The sequence below is a fragment of the Rhinoderma darwinii genome, chromosome 8 (assembly GCF_050947455.1).
Source record: "Rhinoderma darwinii isolate aRhiDar2 chromosome 8, aRhiDar2.hap1, whole genome shotgun sequence".
Classification (NCBI taxonomy): Eukaryota; Metazoa; Chordata; class Amphibia; order Anura; family Rhinodermatidae; genus Rhinoderma; species Rhinoderma darwinii.
Genome location: NC_134694.1, coordinates 91,829,084 through 91,853,238, shown reverse-complemented (window position 1 = coordinate 91,853,238; position 24,155 = coordinate 91,829,084). Strand labels below are relative to the sequence as shown.

The window sequence follows — 24,155 nt, the reverse complement described above, 5'->3', positions numbered from 1 at the left end:
GAAAAACTAAACATCATTTTACTAGGTTTGGCAGTTAGCTCTGCATGGATCAGTGAAGGGCTTTGACCGCATATGAATTCAACTGTAGTACACAGTAATTTAGGCGTCTTGTTTCATAGTCATACAATATACAGTATACTCTTTATATGAGCAGTGAAATTGACAATTCTATGCCTTTTTAACTTTCAATCAAAATATGGGATCACACCAGCACCACTCAGTGTAATCCATGCTTTGATTGGATGCATGCTACACCATAATCCCCAGCAATAATTCCAGAAGAAAAGATACCAAGGCAATGTATTTTCCAAAATTCTCTTTATTTATTGCATACAACCTGAGCAGTGCAAATGCAATGGTGTGTAAGTGATATTTGACCACACTAGTTTGCATCAAGACTAGAGATGAGCGAATCGATTCTACACAAATCAAATTTGTTATGAAATTCCCCAAAATTTGGGATTTTAGCGAATCCGAAACTGGTGTAATTTGTCCAGCACTAATCGCTCAAAATGGTGGCTGTCATTTTACAGATCAGAAGAAGACAGAGAAAAATAATTACGTGACCTCAGGCGGGGGCCCACCCAGCTTCCCCATAATGCCTTCCAAGCAAACCTTCCGCTTGCTGAGCCAATCAGGAGGTGTATAGGTGTGTCACTGATCACTTATAATAATTTTGCACTTTATATGCTTTTTTAAACTCGCTGCTATTTTTATGTACACTACTGTATATACACAAGGTCAAATCACATTATTATGACCACTAGCTAATATCCAGAGTAACCACCGTGTGCAGCACGGACAGCAGCTAGATGGGCTGGGAGTGACTCAATAAGGTGCTGGCAGGGTTTTCAGGTATCTGGGGCCATGCTGACTGCAGTGCTTCCTACATTTGCTCGAGGCTACGTGGGGGAGGATCCATAGAGTAAACAAGATGATCGTTCTGGTCCCATAGATGTTCAATTGGGTTCAAGTCTGGTGAATTAGGGGGCCAGGAAAATACTTAGAAGTCTTCGTTGTGATCTTCCAACCACTGTTGGAAATTTCTAGCCGTGTGACAATCTACATTGTCTTGCTGTAAGATTCCATCTGCCCCAGGGAAGACAAACAGCATGTATGGGTGGACGTGATCTGCAACGATGGATTCATTCCCAAATCGGTTCAGAGTGCCTTGCACATTGATGAGTGGTCACAGAGAGTGCCATGAAAAACTTCCATCGACCATAACGCTGCCGCCAGCAGCTTGCATTCTTCCAGCATTGGTTACAGGGCGTTTGCTCTCTGTTGTTTCTCGCCTGACACGCCAACGTCCATCCGTACGATGAAGCAGAAAATGTGACTTATCGGAGAAGGAAACACTTTGTTAATCATCAGTGGTCCAATTCCGATACTGCCGTGCAAATTGAAGCCTTTTTTTTCTATGCACCTTTGTTAGCACAGGAGCTGTGACTATACATCTGCTTCGGAGTCTCCTACGCAGTAGGGTCAGCGGAACTGTTGTTTTAGACAAACGTCTGGTAGCCCCTGGTTTATTTTCACGGTGAGCTGCTCCACTGTAGAGTGTTGTTCGGCTCTCGTGCAGGTTCGTAGCCGGCGTTCACCTCTTAGATCAATAGCATATGGTGCTCTGCAGTTTCCACATTGCTTGTTCCCAATGGTGCCATTTGTACACTCATGATACACTTTCACCACAGCTGCACGCAAACAGTTCACAAATTGAGCTGTTTAAGAAATACTGCCACCCTTGGCCCAAAAGCCAATAATCATCCCATTTTGCAACCCTTTTACCCATTGCAACAACGAGTGATATGTGTTCAGACAGCCTATTGCGCAACTTATATATCCACCATGCCAGCAAACGACATATCGCTTCCTTCATGGCCTACGGGCTACCGACGTCGAAAGTAGGAGGTGGTCATAATAATGTGACACAACTGTCATAAAAGTATACACATGTACAGAGACATATATGCACACACAGAAACATATATAGACACACATACACATAGGCACACAAATACTGGAACAAATATACACACATAGACACACATGGGAACTGACCTCCTCCCTTGCTGCACAGGGTCATAGGCTTCTTGCAGAGGCGGTCTATGGGCGGAGCTTCCTTCTCTCCTCTTGATGCCTCTGCTCCTGTTATCTCCTTGTGTGTAACCAGGAGCAGATAATATAGAGCTCAAACCTACCCCGTGGTCCCCCTACCTGTATGAAGGCTGCAACACCCTGTGCACTTGCACACCACTAAGGCCGGCTCTGTTTGTGTTAGCGGCCTCTGTGGGGGCCTAATAAAGGTTCCCTGGTTTGTCATCTTTGTCCTCCTAATTAGCCCTTCCAGAGTCAGGGCTTAATAGGAGCAGGCGAAGAGCACAAAACGCTGCAATACATTAGTATATAAAAAAAAACCTTTTCCAATTTTTCCCTGAAGTAATGTAAACAATAAAAAAAGAAACTTAATTTATTTTCAGTGTCCGTTAAAGTCCAAACTATTACAATATAATGTTATCTATCTAAAATGCTATTTTTTCTGGTCACCTTGCCCCCCAAAATAAGTAAAAATAAAAAGTGATCAAAAAGTTGCACGTACTACAAAATGGCATTAATCAAAACTACAGCCCGTCTAGCAAAAATCAATCACTCGCAAAGATCCATTGATGGAAAAATAAAAATATTATAGGTCTCAGAATATGGACACACACAACAATTTTTTTTTAACAATATATTATATTATATATGCAGCAAAACATTTTAAAAAACTATATAAATTTATTATTACCGTAATTTTAATCAATTTAACTTGTAATTTTTTTTACCATAGAATGAACGATATGATTGATTTAAAAACGAAACCCAAAAAAGAGGAATTGCTAGGGTTTTTTTCATTACACCCCACAAAATTATTTTTTAAGTTCCCCACTACATTATATGATACATTAAATTGTGCCAATAAAAACTACAACTCGTCCCACAAAAATAAAAAATCCCTCATACGGCTTTGTCGACAGAAAAAAATAATTGTGACTTTTGAAAGGAAAATGGGACAGGAAGGGGTTAATGAATGGAGACCAAAGTAGAAGAAATTTTAATAGACAGTTGCACAATTTTTAATGTGCAGAAAAGAAAAACAAATAGAAACAAGGATTAGATTAATACACTGTTATTTTATCTTGCACCCCAAAGCAGGTACCAATGCTAAAATTTTTGAATAGCCAGTAACTGGCTAAATAACATATTTTAAGTGTGCAACCTAAGAACTAGAAGAACGCGAAGGGCTTATATGCATGAAGTGCACACTGCACACAGTATGCAGTAAATGATTTAGGGAAGAAGCGTAGTGTTTGTCTCATAGCTAGACAACAAGATGCTATAGTTCATTACTCGTCTCTAAGAATATATGATATATTACTGCTCATTGCTATTTCACAACTTGTAACTTGTAACTTGTTACTGCATACCAGAATCAAAAGATAAAATTACATAGATATTCTTGGTGCTATGGTTTTGGTTAATTTTACATCATAGTGTTTTGGTTTTAATATTGATTATTGAGTTGAGGATCTAATTGAATGTTTAGCTCTAATTTCATAAAAATATATTTAATAAAAAAGACAAAATTAATACATTGTGACGCGTGCTGTTCCTTATATCAACTGATATTGATTACAAATGAATCAATCAATTCCACATAAAATCCAAAACTTTTAGGGTCAGCGCACGAACAGCGGCCACCTGCAAGCGTTGCCTTCAATTTAACTAATTAGAAAAAGGATCACGGGCTACCCCATAATGCCTTGCAGAAAGCCTTCTCAAAATGTACTGCGAGTATTCCTCCCTCTAGCACAGCCAATCAAGAGGGGTATACGTGGGGCTCCCTCTGTCAGACCACCAGTGCGAGGTGATCCTGGGATGCCTATAGGTTACCATGACAGCTGGGTGCCTATCAAAGGCCCTAAGGTCTTCCATGAGAATCTGAGTATTAGACTGTGCCATGGCATGGCCTAACGCCTCATGAACACGACCGTTGTGCCACTCGGGCCGTTTTTTACTCGGTCGGAGTACACCATCGTGTGCATGAGGTGTAATGGTTGTGTAACTGTCGTGTGCATGAGGTGTGCTAAACTGACATGCAACAATGCTTTTGTGTACTACGTTTTCAAAAGTATAATGTAAGCGATCAAGTGAACACAAAAAAAGAAAAGGAAAAATGAGATGGCTCGGAAAGCGACGTTGAAAAAGCTAAATAATTGTTTGGTTCTTAACCCCTTCCCGACATCCGCCGTATATATACCGCGCATGTCGGGTGGGGGAGTATGGAGCGGGCTCACGGGCTGAGCCCGCTCCATAGAACGAGCGGGTCGGCTGTTTGTTACAGTCGACACTTCCAGGTAACGAGCGGAATAAAGTTACCATGTCATTTTTATCGCACAGTGAACGCCGTGGTACTATAAATGGTGCTGTGAAAATCTACAACTCGTCCCGCAAAAAACAAGCCCTCACGGTAATATTGATGGAAGAATAAAAAAGTTATGGCTTTCGGGAAGTGGGGAGGAAAAAACAAAAGTGAAAATCTGAAAAATGGCTGCGGTGGGAAGGGGTTAAGGCCCAAAATAGGTCAGTTCTTAATGGGTTAAAAAGCAAGACAGCACTACCTTTAGACCTCTTCTATATTGTCTGGTATTTAAACTGCATGAAAAAATGTGTGTTAAAACGCCAGAGTTTTGTAAAATGTAATAGCATATGTTTTTGGTGGCTTTTTTTAAATTTAGTGTCATTTTGTACATGCTTTTTTTATGACGTTAATGAGTCCTATAAAGAAGCCTTTGGGAAAAAATGCTAGAATAAATGACACACCCAGAAACAACATAATACACAAAGCAATAAATACAGTGCCTAAAGAATGCCATCATGAAGAGCCAAGCTAAGGCCACCAAAAGTTATAAAATAATACAGCCATACTATACCAAAATAATTTTGTCACAAAGAATATGTAAAATATCAAATTAAAGTTATATTATAAACCTATATTCACATGCACACACTATTATTATTTATTTCTTATTGCTTGTATTATTCTACAGAGATTGTCATAATTACCATCAGTCCCTGTCCACAATATATCTTAAAATCGAATTTCCCTTTCTCACACAAACACTAAAAGTCCTATTACTTGGCCTGATATGGGACGTGAAAATGAGCGCCGATCGTTGAGGAAGTTGGTCCTTCAAGACCCTATGCACAGCAGTAGCCGAGGGCAGTATTGTGTTCCGGCGTCTCAGAGGAGGGAGACCCTGGCAAGAGCTCACAAGACTGTGGTCGCGGCCGTTGGCGGGTACGTAATGCCGGTGTTCCACGACTCCGGCCATTACATGGTTATTTTATGTGACTATCAAATTAATCTAGTTATTCTGTTAAATTATTGTGCATATTCCATTATAATACAATTGAGGTGTCAAGTACCAATCTTTTCATTATTCCACCTCTCCATTCATCATCTCTTGCGCCCCCCTTATTTACAGCCCCCCTTTACCACTCTCTCTCCTTTCCTTTCCCCACTTCCACCTTTGCTTTGTTATCTAAACCAGAGAGCATTATGTGTGACCCTTGCTACCCGAGCATCCCTTTATGACCGCCATTTGTGACCTACTGATAAGTTCTCCTGCATTTTACTCCTACCATGGACAGCTGTTCGGCGATCCAGGAAACATATGTGTTCTTGATTCCTGCACTTTCCTCCACACGTTCGGCTCTCGTTGGACTCCTTTGGCTGTCTGGGCAACTAGTCGGTTTCTACACCTATTGGCCTTATCTCATCCACTGCACTCCGGCACAAGCTGTTACATGGTGTCCATGCTACTGCATCGACACATATTTACACAGACGTTCCCACTATGACAATATCGTCATAGGCAAAGTTTTATTCATTTATTTTGTGAATTTACCCATTGTTAACATTCTATTACCTGTGGACCCATTAACCTATTGGCAATTTTATTCATTTATTTTATATACAGCACGCTATTAGCACTCTCTACTAGTTTTTTACTATTGTAAACCTCTTTGTTGTTTTAGACTTTTGTGTTTACATAAATTTTTAACCCTGTCCGTAAGCCTCCTCCATTTGACCTTATGTGGGGTGAGGAGGGTGTGTTTGGCAGGTTTTTAACAGTTTTGTACTGCTATATAAGTTTGTTGCTCTATAAACCTGTATTACTGGCCTGAGGAAGATGTTAGTTCAGCATCATGGCGTAGCCACAAATAAAGTATTCTTGCTTTACTAAATATTACTACCACTGCCTGATTCTTAGTCAGCAGCGCTCCCTGAGAGGTTTCTGTTCTTTCTCCACTTCTTGATCATTTCTACAAGCGGGGATAGGCTATTGTCCACCGGTCGGAGCCCAGCTGCAGCTGACATATTATTTTCTATCATACTCACAGGGGTTGTGCCTGTTGTTTGCACAACCTGCCCAGGTGAGCACTATTTCACTGCAAAACTGCACCAGTTTGTGAATTAGGTGACCTGCACAATAAGGCGCTGTATCTTTTTTCTCTTTTAGGCCCTAATGGCTTAGATGCAGCAGTCACTATTGACCGCAGCATCTAAATGAGAATATGCAGCTGTCATCAGCTCCATACTTCCCCTCCCGACTTCCACTGTACGTGTTCGACGGATGTCACTAAAAGTTTAAAAACTGACTATTTTTATTCACAAGTATTGCAGTAGATGACCTTTATTGCTTTTATCTGGTTGCAAAACATTTTAATAGCTGTGGTAAACAAAGATTTACATATATTGATACATATCCAAAAAAGAAAAAAAGCATTGATTCGTGGTAATTGCCCTAAAAATGTAGAGTACACTTGCCCCTCTTAACTCACTATGAGTAAAACTAATAAAATATCTAGGACAAGCTCTCTAATAATATAATCATATCCATTGTGCTGCTTCTAAGCAAAATATTTCTGCATGTATTTACTCAACGCAGCATTTCCTTTCTGCTCATCTGCAGATTTCAGCTTCTCCCAGCCATAGGAAATTAAATCATCAGCATCTATGAATCACTAGTTCTGTTCCCACTGATTCACCGTGCAATGCCTGCTACCCCACAATGTGTTCACCCTTTATACTGCCACGTCACAAAGGCAAAATAGTGTGAACAAGAAAAGAAACTTACTGCTCTGATGTTTTCCCATTTTAGCAATTTTTTTTAAGTAATCTGACATTTTCCCTGATTAACTTTAATGACTCAAAATTGGAACAAAATAACAAAAACCTGCTGTTATATGAGCTCTCGGATGGGATATGACACTGAGATGTATAACTCTGCTCTTGTACATTGACAAAACAGCAGGATACACTAATGAATGCACCTATGAAAGATGATATTAGTTAATTTGTGACATACCAGTTTATGGCAAGTTTTTGGCAATTAATATGTGGTTAATATAAAATCAATATACCACCCTACCTTATCCTTAGTTACAGCGATAGTTCTGAAAACCCCAATCATAAATGCATAGTTACTGATTGTGATAATACCGATTTATCTTAAAAATACTTTCAACTGACAGAATCACTCCCATCAATAGTATTGTTACTTTGCCAGTAATTAATGGGGATCTTGTACACATATTTAATTTTGTATTTTCTTACCCAGTATTTATTCAAATACAGCCTCTGTTCGTGTCCCCCGTATGGTTACGTGATGTCCAGTTTGACTATGCGGTTCACACATCGTCTTGGGCGTGGACCAGAAGTCAGTTTCTTTATGAAAGTCTATGAGACTCTTATTCAATGTTGAATTCGCTGTGTGAACAGCTTAGTCAGACTGGCGATCACGTGATCGTACGGGTGACCGAAGGTAGGCTGTATTTGAATAAATACTCACTAGGTGAAAATTACACATATGTGTACACGATGCCTATTACTAACGGGCAAAGCAATAATTATTTTCATGGGTGTGCTTTTAGCGGGAATAAGATAGTATTAACTCTCAGCGGCCTCAAATGTGTATGTAATACAAAAGTTTACCACTGTGATAAAGACACATTTAAAATCTAACTTTTTCTCAGAATTGTACTAAAAACTTCTGTGCCTGAAAATTATTAAAAAAGAAACAACTAAACGTAGAAAGAGTTGTCTAATACTATCAATAAGGTAGTGGTTTCTTGCCCTATAGTTAAACTGGCTTTGATTAGGGTGATTGCCCTAACCATGTTTATTTTAGCGATAGTCTACAATTTCATGCTCCAAATAACTCCCCTGTCTGAGAAGGACATACTACACTAAATACAAAAAGGATTTGTTCAGCAGTTTGGACTATAGTTAATGGTGTTGCTTGACAAATGGGAAACTGGCAGTTAAATCTAATCATTGAAGTCACAAAAAGCACTTGGTAAGGGCTTTGACTTAATTTCTCAACTTACTGTATATAGGCAGGGCAATAGTATAAAGGGACCAGATGGGGATGTAATTCTATAAAAAAGGACTGATAAGCAAACAGGCTAGCTGTTATGCAGGAGTCTGAGGCATGAAAGCATAGAAACAAATGCTCTAAACCCCCCCCCCCCTAGTCTTATCCCTCACTAGCCTGGTTACATTCCAAAACCAACCATGGGTATAATCTAAAGACAATATTGCATTCTCTGAGTTCCAAGATGTAGAGACACCAATGACACCTCTCAAATATTCCAAACTTAGAGCAGACTAGCTCCTCATGGGGCCACATTGTACCTACACAGTGGTGCCACCTGGCAGATATTACACACTATAGAGCCATACAGTAATATAGGCCAAACATTAGTGCATGCACAGTAATAACATCTACACAATATCGCACATTGCATTATGACCATCACTCAGAGTTATCCAAAAATTGTGCCAGACACGTAAAAGTGACAATTGAATGATCAAGAGGCAGTGCTCACAGAGTAGTCAGCATGGATTCACAAGCGGCAGATTTGTTGCAGAAATCTCTGCGACTGAAAATGAGTTCCATTCTTCTGAATGGGATTGTTTCCAAAAAGTGGATCCCCACAGGGCCATTTAAGGCAGCTGTCAGGGGTCCAAGGCCACGGGAGGCCCATGGCTGCCCAAAGAATAAAATCACAATAGGACTCAATTGAATCTGTGCCATTATCCGCCATTCGGCACTTTATTGTAATGCAGATTGCGTGATGACATCATCACATCGTCTGCATCGCTCTGCTGGATGAGGCCTGGTCAGAAAAGACCAGGTCTGCATCGCTGGAGAAGAAGACAGCACGGGAAGGGGGACAGGTGAGTGTGGCGCTTCATACAGGGAGCAGTGTGGCATTTACTACAGGGGGCTGTGTGGCACTCTCTACAGAGGGCTGTTTGGAACTATCTACATGGTGCTGTGTGGCACTATCTACAGAGGGATGTGTGGCGCTATCTACAAGGGGGGTGGCACTATCTAAAGGGGGTTATGTGGCATTATCTACTTGCGGTATTTGTGGTGCTATCTACAGGTGGGTATGTAAACTATCTACAGGGGGCAGTATGGCGCCATCTACAGGGGGTGTGGCACTATCTACATGGGCACTGTGGCACTGCCTGCATGGGCCCTGTGTCACTACCTACATGGGCACTGTGTGTGGCACCATCTACATAGGCAATGTGTGGCACTATTTACATAGGCAGTATAGGGCAATGGTGTTACCATTCCCATTGTCAGAGGGATGTGTGATACTGTCAGCGATGATTGGGACACAGACCTTTGACAAGTGGAATCGTAACATACACATTTGTCAATGCTCAGGCAGGAAGTTGGGGTTGACTATATACACGGCACAGCAGGGCGGCAGTGTAGAGGGGGGCCAAAGTTTAGAAAACAGCCCAAGGCCCATGGTCCACATCTGGTTGTTTCTGTAGCATGGATTTCTGAAAGTTCCATTCAGATGAATAGAACAGATTTTTAGTTGAAAAAATTCCGGCAACAAAATCTGTTTCATGTGAATCCTCCCTAAGGTCTTGTTCACACAGTGAAGATTTGATGTAGATTTTGTATGCATTTAAGCCAAAATCAGAATTGGACTCAGAAGAGGAGACACTTTAAAGAGGCAATCCAGCCTCCAGCATTTTTAATCTATTCATTAAATAGGTAAAAATCCTAAATCGGTGGGAATCTGATCTTTTTTTTTTTTGCATTTGCCATAGTTACCTACATTCATTTCAATGGAGCTGAGCTGCAAGAAAGCAGCCATTTTTTTCTATTTCTGGACAACCACTTTAGGCCAGGGCTACACTGAGACTTTTTGTTGTGCTACTGATTGATTTTAACTCTTGAGTGACAGCTGCAGTCCACAAGATTGCATGCAACTCAATGTATACATTTGGACTGCAGCTGTAGCTCAATAGTTAAAATCAATCAGTAGAACTACAAAAAGTCTAGGTGTAGCCCTGATCTTAAAGGGGTTGTCCAGATTGAGGGCTTTTTTATATACTGATGACCTATCCACAGGATAGCTCTTCAGTATAGGATCGGTGAGGGTCCGACAAACATAAAAAACAGCCCCTAACCTGGACAACCCGTTTAAAGGCGGAATCTTGGTTGAATTGGTCTATGGTAGTAATAAAAGTCATAAAATTGTATTATTGAACCTTATTGCAAAATCAAGCAAACCTCTTGACTTGTCTATATGTATAAAATACTTTCATAAACAAACTATTCTTTTTTTCAGCATTTTGTTAACATGGAAAATATTGATGAACATTCTGAAAATGTACTGTATTGTATTGAATGTTCAGCTCAGTGCAGCTGAGTCTGTTCCAGATCATAATTTATATGCACAAAATCCAATTTGCATGTTAAAGCACTTTGCGTAATGTAAATGAATGAATGTCATTCTTTTCCGGGTATAATCCATAAATTTGCAATGCATTAAATTCTTTATATAAAAAGGCAGCCGTGAAGGTTTTCCTGTTGTTATCAGATTATTTGTAACGTTTCCAGCCTGTGTACCGCTGAAGGAGTGCTGAGTGCTAGATTTTAAATCTGTAACCTGGCACTATGTTATTAGTTTATTGATTGGAAGGTGGAGTTTCCGTCGCTCTGTCTTGTTTTGTATGCACCTGGTAAACGTAGGTGGATTTTTTAAAATCAAAGTGTCAGAGCTGCAGAACACCCAGAATTATTGTATTCATTCAGAATGTGCTGACTATGAGCGTTCAGCAAAGGATGTGGATTTTTTATACACAAACACATAATGCAGAAGCTGTTTTTCAATTACCAAGAGTTTATAAACATTGGTCCAAAATCAGTGATATATAGGTATACGTTTAAATTTATTGAAATACACTTGTTCTACCTGTATAAACGTTTAAAATAATTCTTTAATGATAATTTATTAAAATGTAGTAGGGCACAGAGTGCCAAAAGATCCAAATACAGGCGTTGGCAGCCAGATCAAGAGTGCACAGTAAGAGGAATGTGAAGTAGACAATCAACGTGCACTGATTAAACAGTGCCTGACAAGTCTGATGTAATTTTCAACACCTCTTTAGATGTGCTGGCAAATATTGGTAAGATCTGATTGCCACAGATTACAGGCACACTTCCCTACGCGTTTCTGCACCACATTAGGGGAGCGTCCTCAGGGGTATGAATTGCCTGATATTACTCGTATTTGTTCACGAGATGCCGGTCAGCTGATATTCAGCTGTTCAAGTAGTATAACGGCGCATACGAGACACTGATGTCGGTCTAGCGCGCGCCGGGGAAACAAGGAAGCTTTAAAGCCCTGGCCCCACCTCCCAGGCATTGCGTAGCAACGTGCCGATCCAATGGGAGAGTAAGACGTCGACCAGCGACGCCCACCCACAGGTCGGCTCCCTAGTAACCACGCAGCCAATGGAACAGATGCAAAACGCATCTATGGTAACAGGGGGGAGCTACAGGCGGCCGAGCATACAATGCCGATGGCAAAAATGAAAACAAACGCCATGTGAATGACAGGGCGATCGGGGAAGCACATAAGCAACCAAGCCACAGTGCAAGAATGTAGCAAAGATGGCCATCGCACATGAAGAGCAATGATTTAGTGAAGGAAACTGACAACTAAAGCACTAGACCATGCACGAAGAATAATACAGTGGAGACTCAGTGTCAGTGATTGAGAGGAGTTGTAGAAATAAATGACTAAATGTCAATGATTACCAGGAGTAGGAGGAGTGAGACAAACGGACTAGAAACAACTGAACTTCTTATAGGAAAGGAAGATATGAGATAGAATCATTAAGGCCCAGTGGTTTGATGGTTTGCATCCTAAAAATCCACTGGGCCTCCTTTTGTAAAATACGTTTGTCCCAATCTCCTCCCCTAATAGGTGGCTTGATGGATTCCATCCCTTGGAATTTAATGACGGAAGGATCTCCCAGATGGTGGTCCCACACATGCCTAGATACAGAGGTATCAGTTTGATTCTTAATATCGCACATGTGGTCTCGGATTCTCCGTCTAAACTCCCTTTTGGTTTTACCGACGTACTGTATTCCACAATGGCAAGTGATGAGGTACACTACCCCCTTTGTGAGGCAATTGATGAAAGACCTGTTATGAAAAACCGCTCCTGTAACAGTGCTATTAAAGAATTTACTTTTCAGCACAGAGGAACAGGCTTTACACCTCCCGCATTGGTACGAGCCAGTAACGTTGGTAGGGAGCCAAGTCTTGGCACCAGTTGCATCCAAGTGGCTATGCACCAGTCGATCCTTCAAGTTGCGGCCTCTTCGAAAGGTGATCTGAGGTCGGTCCCCCACCAGACCACCCACGTCGGGGTCAGCTTTAAGGATATCCCAGTAGGAGGTAAGTATTTGTCTAACCTCCCAGTGTGCAGCATCATAGGTGCCTATTATTCTCGTGACATTGTCCTCCTGTGTGGGTGTCTTTGGATTTAACAGAGACTCCCTATCCGCTGTAATGGCATGTTGGTAAGCCGATTTCAAAACACCACTGGGGTATCCTTTGTGTTCAAATCTCCTCCTCAGGTTATTGGCCGACATTTTAAAATCTGCTAAGGTAGTGCAGTTGCGTCTAGCTCGAATGTACTGACCCTTTGGTATACCCATTTTTAAGGGTGTGGGATGACAGCTATCCCATCTAAGAAGGCTATTAGTGGCCGTACTCTTCCTGTACATTTGTGTCTGGATGTGACCCTGGTCGGTCTTACCTATTTGAATATCAAGAAATGTAATCTGTTTGTCCCTGATTTCAGACGTAAAATAAAGACCCAGGTCATTGACGTTCAAGATTGAGACGAATTCGCCGAATTCTGCTGTTGTACCAGACCAGAGTATGAAAATATCGTCAATGAATCTTAGCCATAATAAAATGGACGGGATATACTTCTCCATCTTATCACAGAATACAAACTCTCTCTCCCACCAGCCCAGATAGAGATTGGCATAGGTGGGAGCACAAGGGCTACCCATAGCCACTCCTCTTAGCTGGTGAAAGAACCTGTGCTCAAAGACAAAAAAGTTATGCTCCAATACGAAGCGTAATAGGCTGAGTACAAATTGGTTGTGTACACTGAATTGGGCCCCTCTCTCATTGAGAAAATACTCAACAGCCCCACATCCCAAAGAATGGGGAATGGAGCTGTAGAGGGCCTCCACATCCAGGCTCGCCAAGAGGACATTGGATTCAACCTTAATCCCTTCAAGCTTCCTGAGTACCTCCATGGTGTCACGGACGTATGACGGAAGCGCTGTAACAAAGGGCCTCAGAATCCTATCCACATAGATACTCGCATTCTGTGTTACACTATCTATCCCAGAAACAATCGGTCTTCCCTTGAGTGGACTAAGACCCTTATGGATCTTAGGGAGGCTATAGAAGGTAGCTACCTGTGGACATTTGCCCACAATGAATGCTAATTCCCGCGCATCGATGATCTTCAAATACTTAGCTTCCCCCAGGATCACCTTGAGCTCAGCCAAATATCTCATTGTGGGATTGTCAGCCATGATCTGGTAGCACATTCTATCCTTCAGAATATTAGTACACATGGTTACATATTGTGCACGGTCCATTACAACGACATTGCCCCCCTTGTCTGAGGGTTTAATAATAATGTCATTGTCATTTTCAAGTGCCTTGAGTGCCATTATTTCCTCCCGGGACAGATTATAATGCAAGTATCTATCTACCTCCAATTTCTGAAGCTGGTTAGTCACGACCGTAAGGAAGACATCCAGCAGAGTATTATCATTGATTGGGGGATTAGTGGTTGAGGGAGCCCTCAAGTCGGTGAAGGGGCCCTCACCCACACCTCGCTGACCCTCATCAAATAACTCCTGCAATACCCTAACATTGGCAAGATCCTCTTCCTGAATACCAAGTTCAGCACACTGTCTCCTGTCATGTGTACAGAAAAATTTCTTCCATTTCAGTTTCCTGATGAATAAATTGAGATCCTTGACCCAGGAGAAAAGATCAAATCTATTGGTTGGAATAAAGGATAGACCCCTCTTGAGTACTGCGGTCTCAGAATGGGACAAAACCCTCCCAGACAGATTGACGATCTGCATTTCATCATCATGACAGGGAATGCCCAAGGTTAGATGTCCTTGGGGTCCCTGTGTAGATAATCGAGAATGGGGTGGCTCTTGCATAAAAAACCATCCCTGGTAGGTGCTCTCCCTCTCGTTCTCCCTCTTTGTGTGGACCGTACAGACACTTTCCCCTGAGCTCTATTAGTACGGGTAGTTCTCAAAGGATACCTCTGCATGTCTGTATCCGATACGTCTGGCTCAGAGGAGGATAACTCAGTATCAATCTCCTGGTGTCCCATCTGTTTAGAACCAAATTCAAAAATTCTACCTTCCTTGAAGTCGGTCGTATCACGAACGTATTGAAAATGCTTACGTTCCTTGATATGTGCAGGGATGGTTTTTTATGCAAGAGCCACCCCATTCTCGATTATCTACACAGGGACCCCAAGGACATCTAACCTTGGGCATTCCCTGTCATGATGATGAAATGCAGATCGTCAATCTGTCTGGGAGGGTTTTGTCCCATTCTGAGACCGCAGTACTCAAGAGGGGTCTATCCTTTATTCCAACCAATAGATTTGATCTTTTCTCCTGGGTCAAGGATCTCAATTTATTCATCAGGAAACTGAAATGGAAGAAATTTTTCTGTACACATGACAGGAGACAGTGTGCTGAACTTGGTATTCAGGAAGAGGATCTTGCCAATGTTAGGGTATTGCAGGAGTTATTTGATGAGGGTCAGCGAGGTGTGGGTGAGGGCCCCTTCACCGACTTGAGGGCTCCCTCAACCACTAATCCCCCAATCAATGATAATACTCTGCTGGATGTCTTCCTTACGGTCGTGACTAACCAGCTTCAGAAATTGGAGGTAGATAGATACTTGCATTATAATCTGTCCCGGGAGGAAATAATGGCACTCAAGGCACTTGAAAATGACAATGACATTATTATTAAACCCTCAGACAAGGGGGGCAATGTCGTTGTAATGGACCGTGCACAATATGTAACCATGTGTACTAATATTCTGAAGGATAGAATGTGCTACCAGATCATGGCTGACAATCCCACAATGAGATATTTGGCTGAGCTCAAGGTGATCCTGGGGGAAGCTAAGTATTTGAAGATCATCGATGCGCGGGAATTAGCATTCATTGTGGGCAAATGTCCACAGGTAGCTACCTTCTATAGCCTCCCTAAGATCCATAAGGGTCTTAGTCCACTCAAGGGAAGACCGATTGTTTCTGGGATAGATAGTGTAACACAGAATGCGAGTATCTATGTGGATAGGATTCTGAGGCCCTTTGTTACAGCGCTTCCGTCATACGTCCGTGACACCATGGAGGTACTCAGGAAGCTTGAAGGGATTAAGGTTGAATCCAATGTCCTCTTGGCGAGCCTGGATGTGGAGGCCCTCTACAGCTCCATTCCCCATTCTTTGGGATGTGGGGCTGTTGAGTATTTTCTCAATGAGAGAGGGGCCCAATTCAGTGTACACAACCAATTTGTACTCAGCCTATTACGCTTCGTATTGGAGCATAACTTTTTTGTCTTTGAGCACAGGTTCTTTCACCAGCTAAGAGGAGTGGCTATGGGTAGCCCTTGTGCTCCCACCTATGCCAATCTCTATCTGGGCTGGTGGGAGAGAGAGTTTGTATTCTGTGATAAGATGGAGAAGTATATCCCGTCCATTTTATTATGGCTAAGATTCATTGACGATATTTTCATACTCTGGTCTGGTACAACAGCAGAATTCGGCGAATTCGTCTCAATCTTGAACGTCAATGACCTGGGTCTTTATTTTACCTCTGAAATCAGGGACAAACAGATTACATTTCTTGATATTCAAATAGGTAAGACCGACCAGGGTCACATCCAGACACAAATGTACAGGAAGAGTACGGCCACTAATAGCCTTCTTAGATGGGATAGCTGTCATCCCACACCCTTAAAAATGGGTATACCAAAGGGTCAGTACATTCGAGCTAGACGCAACTGTACTACCTTAGCAGATTTTAAAATGTCGGCCAATAACCTGAGGAGGAGATTTGAACACAAAGGATACCCCAGTGGTGTTTTGAAATCGGCTTACCAACATGCCATTACAGCGGATAGGGAGTCTCTGTTAAATCCAAAGACACCCACACAGGAGGACAATGTCACGAGAATAATAGGCACCTATGATGCTGCACACTGGGAGGTTAGACAAATACTTACCTCCTACTGGGATATCCTTAAAGCTGACCCCGACGTGGGTGGTCTGGTGGGGGACCGACCTCAGATCACCTTTCGAAGAGGCCGCAACTTGAAGGATCGACTGGTGCATAGCCACTTGGATGCAACTGGTGCCAAGACTTGGCTCCCTACCAACGTTACTGGCTCGTACCAATGCGGGAGGTGTAAAGCCTGTTCCTCTGTGCTGAAAAGTAAATTCTTTAATAGCACTGTTACAGGAGCGGTTTTTCATAACAGGTCTTTCATCAATTGCCTCACAAAGGGGGTAGTGTACCTCATCACTTGCCATTGTGGAATACAGTACGTCGGTAAAACCAAAAGGGAGTTTAGACGGAGAATCCGAGACCACATGTGCGATATTAAGAATCAAACTGATACCTCTGTATCTAGGCATGTGTGGGACCACCATCTGGGAGATCCTTCCGTCATTAAATTCCAAGGGATGGAATCCATCAAGCCACCTATTAGGGGAGGAGATTGGGACAAACGTATTTTACAAAAGGAGGCCCAGTGGATTTTTAGGATGCAAACCATCAAACCACTGGGCCTTAATGATTCTATCTCATATCTTCCTTTCCTATAAGAAGTTCAGTTGTTTCTAGTCCGTTTGTCTCACTCCTCCTACTCCTGGTAATCATTGACATTTAGTCATTTATTTCTACAACTCCTCTCAATCACTGACACTGAGTCTCCACTGTATTATTCTTCGTGCATGGTCTAGTGCTTTAGTTGTCAGTTTCCTTCACTAAATCATTGCTCTTCATGTGCGATGGCCATCTTTGCTACATTCTTGCACTGTGGCTTGGTTGCTTATGTGCTTCCCCGATCGCCCTGTCATTCACATGGCGTTTGTTTTCATTTTTGCCATCGGCATTGTATGCTCGGCCGCCTGTAGCTCCCCCCTGTTACCATAGATGCGTTTTGCATCTGTTCCATTGGCTGCGTGGTTACTAGGGAGCCGACCTGTGGGTGGGCGTCGCTGGTCGACGTCTTACTCTCCCATTGGATCGGCACGTTGCTACGCAATGCCTGGGAGGTGGGGCCAGGGCTTTAAAGCTTCCTTGTTTCCCCGGCGCGCGCTAGACCGACATCAGTGTCTCGTATGCGCCGTTATACTACTTGAACAGCTGAATATCAGCTGACCGGCATCTCGTGAACAAATACGAGTAATATCAGGCAATTCATACCCCTGAGGACGCTCCCCTAATGTGGTGCAGAAACGCGTAGGGAAGTGTGCCTGTAATCTGTGGCAATCAGATCTTACCAATATTTGCCAGCACATCTAAAGAGGTGTTGAAAATTACATCAGACTTGTCAGGCACTGTTTAATCAGTGCACGTTGATTGTCTACTTCACATTCCTCTTACTGTGCACTCTTGATCTGGCTGCCAACGCCTGTATTTGGATCTTTTGGCACTCTGTGCCCTACTACATTTTAATAAATTATCATTAAAGAATTATTTTAAACGTTTATACAGGTAGAACAAGAGTTTATAAACATATAAAATATGTGGACATGCCAGAAAAAGCTGATAATTTGCTGTACATTTTCACATATCCAATTTGATTTGTGGCACAATTAAAGTGGAGTTTTATATTTGTCAAGCTCATCAGATTGCAAAATAAATAACATATGACAAAATATAGCTAAAGAAAAAAGTAAGCATGGAGCTTTTGTACAGAGATAGGGCATGTGCACACTGTTTGGATATGCTCTGTAAAAGTACACAACATATCGACCTAAAACCTATAGGAAATTCTGGCCTAAAAACGACACAGAGATAGGGAAAAAAAGCTATTACTTACCTTACTAACATTGCCATAGCAACGTGTCACTCTGTTCTCTGTGCAGCCCGGCCTCCTGTGATGATGCTGCTGCCCATGTGAGCGCTACAGCCTGTGATTGACTGCAGCAGTCACATGGGATGAAATGTCATCCCAGGAGGCCAGGCTGCATGGAGAACAGCCGGGAGAACAAGGAGCCGTCGCTGTGACAAAGCCAATGGGTAAGTATAGAATCTTTGATTACGTTTAAACAAGGGAAAAGTTCTTTTTTATTCAGATTTGCAATTTTTGTGGTTGGAATTGAAGCCTTTCCACCACAACAATTGCAACATTTGCTATTTGTTGCAGGCTTTACCTCTCCATTAAACTCAATGGGCAAAAACCGCAACATACACTACCGTTCAAAAGTTTTGTGTTTTCCATGAAAACTCACACTTATATTTATCAAATAAGGTGCAACATGACTAGAAAATATAGTCAAGACATTGACAAGGTTAGAAATAATGATTTTTATTTCAAATAATAATTTTCCCCTTCAAACTTTGCTTTCGTCAAAGAATGCTCCATTTGCAGCAATTACAGCATTGCAGACCTTTGGTATTCTAGCTGTTAATTTGCTGAGGTAATCGGGAGAAATTTCACCCCATGCTTCCAAAAGCCCCTCCCACAGGTTGGATTGGCTTGATGGGCACTTCTTGCGTACCATACGGTCAAGCTGCTCCCACAACAGCTCTATGGGGTTGAGATCTGGTGACTGCGCTGGCAACTCCATTACAGATAGAATACCAGCTGCCTGCTTCTTCTATAAATAGTTCTTGCATAATTTCGAGGTGTGCTTTGGGTCATTGTCCTGTTGAAATTGGCTCCAATAAAGCGCTGTCCACAGGGTATGGCATGGCGTTGCAAAATGGAGTGATAGCCTTCCTTATTCAAAATCCCTTTTACCTTGTACAAATCTCCCACTTTACCAGCACCAAAGCAACCCCAGACCATCACATTACCTACACCATGCTTGACAGGTGGCGTTAGGCACTCTTCCAGCATCTTTTCAGTTGTTCTGCGTCTCACAAATGTTCTTCTGTGTGATCCAAACACCTCAAACTTCGATTCGTCTGTCCATAACACTTTTTTCCAATCTTCCTCTGTCCAATGTCTGTGTGCTGTTGCCCATATTAATCTTTTCCTTTTATTAGCCAGTCTCAGATATGGCTTTTTCTTTGCCACTCTGCCCTGAAGGCCAGCATCCCGGAGTCGCCTCTTCACTGTAGACGTTGACACTGGCGTTTTGTGGGTACTATTTAATGAAGCTGCCAGTTGAAGACCTGTGAGGCGTCTATTTCTCAAACTAGGAACTCTAGTGTACTTGTCTTGTTGCTCAGTTGTGAAGCGGGACCTCCCACTTCTCTTTCTACTCTGGTTAGAGCCTGTTTGTGCTGTCCTCTGAAGGGAGTAGTACACACCGTTGTAGGAAATCTTCAGTTTCTTGGCAATTTCTTGCATGGAATAGCCTTAATTTCTAAGAACAAGAATAAAGAAAGAATAGATCCGGAGTACTAAAATATAACTTTTACTAATGTAGGTAAAAAATGAACAAACATGTAAAACAACATGAGGATCCTATCTGCCAATACTGCATGCAAATTTGTATTTGATTTCCATCAAAATATTGTCAAGATTTCCTATTGACAGCAATGAACAGCAATAATTCAGTCCACCTTTTGTATGGTTTCCCAGTGTGAATGGTGCTTGATTCTTGGATCACATGTGGAAAGAGTGTAAAAAACAACAATGGGGCAATTGCCCTCCTACCCCGTGTCTGGTTGGTAGTCTTCCACGTGAATGTGTCCAGAGTAAAATATTAAATCCTCTCTTTGGAAGGTGAAAAACGACAGGTAATTCTCCCAACGCGTTTCCTGCTGACCAGGCAATTCCTCAGGGGAGATAGGTCGTTGAAGCAGTGATGTCCAAAGTCAGGGCTTTCTGCTTAAAATGTAGCTGTCAATCTTGATAGAGAGGAATGCTCAATAACTTAGAGCATGTTAAATCAGAGCAGCAGTTATTTTCAATGTGCTGCTCAGCTGTCATTTCTTGCACAGGGAAAAGCTCGATTAGAGCAAGTTTGCAGTGGCAAAAGGAATCCTTTAGATCAATCTTGCAGTGGCAACGATTATATCCTTCCTGGTAGGAGGTAAACAAAGAACGCCTGTCCCTGGCGTGTGCCGTCAATGTACTGAGGCATTCCCTGCTTTTTATGCTCGATTATTTCCCCTAGCCCACCCACCTATCACACCCCCTTGTGACGTGTCGAGGGAGGTGTGTGTTAGAGGTGACAGATCTCTCCTCCCCGCGGCTGGAACGCACGCCGGGCATGAGAATCATGCCACGGCTGTGTGAGCAGTCGCGCCGGGAATGAGTGCCACTTAGAGCCCCCGGCAAACTTATCCAGATTAGTATACTGCAGATATAACTGCATATCCTGTCTGCGAATAAGTGCAGGCAGGGTATGCATTAAGGTGACGTCCCTTGTGGTGACGTAGCGGCCAATGATTGGCTGTGACGTACCCAATGTATTTCTCGTGCATCAGGTCCGTGTGCCGATACAGGCATCACGGGTCTGTGTTAGAGAAAGTAACATGGAAGATATCCATGCTTGGTGATAAGGAGCGTAGGTCAGGGAATAACTGGTGGGATGATGAATAGGGAAGTGTCAGAACGGAACAAATGCCGTGTACAAGGGACAGCAATGCCGACATAAACATGTCAGCACTCACTGAACCAGGGACACAGCATTATATCCGGACTTAATCAAAAAAGCTATGTTTAGTTTAGGGTCATCCATTTGTAAATAGTCATGTGACTAAAATTCTTTGGATATTTAAGTGGCAAACTGAGTTTGATATTTTTAAAGCCATTATCAGAGGTTGAAAAAATTCAAAATGTATTAAAGATACTTAGCAAAGATATTCTTAAATATTTGAATATTGAAAATAAAGTGTATTTAAATGAAACAACCAAAGTCCAGTTGTTCATTTAAACCATTTGGTACCATAGTTCCTAGTTTGAAAATCCACTTGGGGCACTGCAATGGGCAACTCATGTGCTCCTACATATGCCAACTTGTTCCTGGGTTGGTGGGAAGAAACCATTATATTCACTGACGAACGGTGTTTACAGAACCTTCCGATTTCAATGTGGGCGCGTTACATAGACGATATATTTGTCTTATGGACCGATCCACATGACATATTCAGAGAATTTGTTCAATCCATAAATCAGAACAACATAGGAATGAGATTTACTTTTGAAATTGGTCAGAATTCCCTACCCTTTTTGGATGTGCATATTTTTATAGATGGTGGGGGTAAAATAAAAACCTCAATCTATAGGAAACCCACAGCCACTAATAGTCTCCTGCGGTGGGAGAGTTACCATCCTCTACCACTTAAAAAAGGTATACCTAAGGGCCAATATCTTCGTCTTAGAAGAAATTGTTCTGACCCGCATGATTTTAAAGTAAAGGCCAGGGACCTTAAGGCTAGATTCATGGAGAGAGGTTACCCATCAAAAATTTTGAAAGAATCTTTTCAATATGCACACTCATCAAAAAGGGAGGAATTACTTATACCTAAAAAGAAAGTAACTATACAACAACCTATACGACTAATAGGCACATTTGATATGGCAAACCATACAATCAGGAGTATATTAGACAAGCATTGGAGAATTCTCCAGATGGACACAGATCTCAGGGGGATAGTTACACCTAAAGCACAAGTTACCTATCGAAAAGGTAGAAGTATCGGGGACCAACTAATGCACAGCCATCTAGAAACCACAAAAAGTGAAGGCTGTTGGCTGGATCGTAAAATAAATGGATCCTTCAAATGTGGGCACTGTAAAGCGTGTACATTCATACTAATCACTAAAATGTTCAACAGTGCACACACAGGAATTTATTACCCGATTAAAAGCTTCTCAAATTGTAGTTCCAACAACGTGGTATATAAAATCACCTGCTCATGCCCCTTGGACTACATTGGAAAAACAACAAGAGAATTCAGAAAGAGAATTTTAGAACATATAGGTGACGTGCGCCATAACAGAGATAAACCAGTTTCCCGTCATGTACACTTGAAACATAAAGGAGATCCAAATTGCCTTAAATTTATGGTAATTGAACAATTACGACCATCCATAAGGGGTGGAGATCTGGATAGAACTCTGTTACAAAGAGAATCCAAGTGGATTTTCAAACTAGGAACTATGGTACCAAATGGTTTAAATGAACAACTGGACTTTGGTTGTTTCATTTAAATACACTTTATTTTCAATATTCAAATATTTAAGAATATCTTTGCTAAGTATCTTTAATACATTTTGAATTTTTTCAACCTCTGATAATGGCTTTAAAAATATCAAACTCAGTTTGCCACTTAAATATCCAAAGAATTTTAGTCACATGACTATTTACAAATGGATGACCCTAAACTAAACATAGCTTTTTTGATTAAGTCCGGATATAATGCTGTGTCCCTGGTTCAGTGAGTGCTGACATGTTTATGTCGGCATTGCTGTCCCTTGTACACGGCATTTGTTCCGTTCTGACACTTCCCTATTCATCATCCCACCAGTTATTCCCTGACCTACGCTCCTTATCACCAAGCATGGATATCTTCCATGTTACTTTCTCTAACACAGACCCGTGATGCCTGTATCGGCACACGGACCTGATGCACGAGAAATACATTGGGTACGTCACAGCCAATCATTGGCCGCTACGTCACCACAAGGGACGTCACCTTAATGCATACCCTGCCTGCACTTATTCGCAGACAGGATATGCAGTTATATCTGCAGTATACTAATCTGGATAAGTTTGCCGGGGGCTCTAAGTGGCACTCATTCCCGGCGCGACTGCTCACACAGCCGTGGCATGATTCTCATGCCCGGCGTGCGTTCCAGCCGCGGGGAGGAGAGATCTGTCACCTCTAACACACACCTCCCTCGACACGTCACAAGGGGGTGTGATAGGTGGGATGGGCTAGGGGAAATAATCGAGCATAAAAAGCAGGGAATGCCTCAGTACATTGACGGCACACGCCAGGGACAGGCGTTCTTTGTTTACCTCCTACCAGGAAGGATATAATCGTTGCCACTGCAAGATTGATCTAAAGGATTCCTTTTGCCACCGCAAACTTGCTCTAATCGAGCTTTTCCCTGTGCAAGAAATGACAGCTGAGCAGCACATTGAAAATAACTGCTGCTCTGATTTAACATGCTCTAAGTTATTGAGCATTCCTCTCTATCAAGATTGACAGCTACATTTTAAGCAGCAAGCCCTGACTTTGGACATCACTGCTTCAACGACCTATCTCCCCTGAGGAATTGCCTGGTCAGCAGGAAACGCGTTGGGAGAATTACCTGTCGTTTTTCACCTTCCAAAGAGAGGATGTAATATTTTACTCTGGACACATTCACGTGGAAGACTACCAACCAGACACGGGGTAGGAGGGCAATTGCCCCATTGTTGTTTTTTACACTCTTTCCACATGTGATCCAAGAATCAAGCACCATTCACACTGGGAAACCATACAAAAGGTGGACTGAATTA

General features: G+C 42.1%; 1 long non-coding RNA gene across 2 annotated transcripts in view; it reads left to right on the top strand.

Annotated features, from left to right (window-relative positions):
• Positions 1-24,155, top strand: part of LOC142658761 (uncharacterized) — a 48,040-nt gene that overhangs the window by 3,454 nt on the left and 20,431 nt on the right. The window contains exon 1 of one of the 2 annotated variants that reach the window (XR_012850174.1): positions 18,654-18,765. The exons of the other annotated variant lie outside the window; for it this stretch is intronic. This is a non-coding gene — a long non-coding RNA (uncharacterized LOC142658761). Of the gene's footprint in view, positions 1-18,653; positions 18,766-24,155 lie in introns of those variants that run through there. 2 annotated transcript variants of the gene reach the window in all.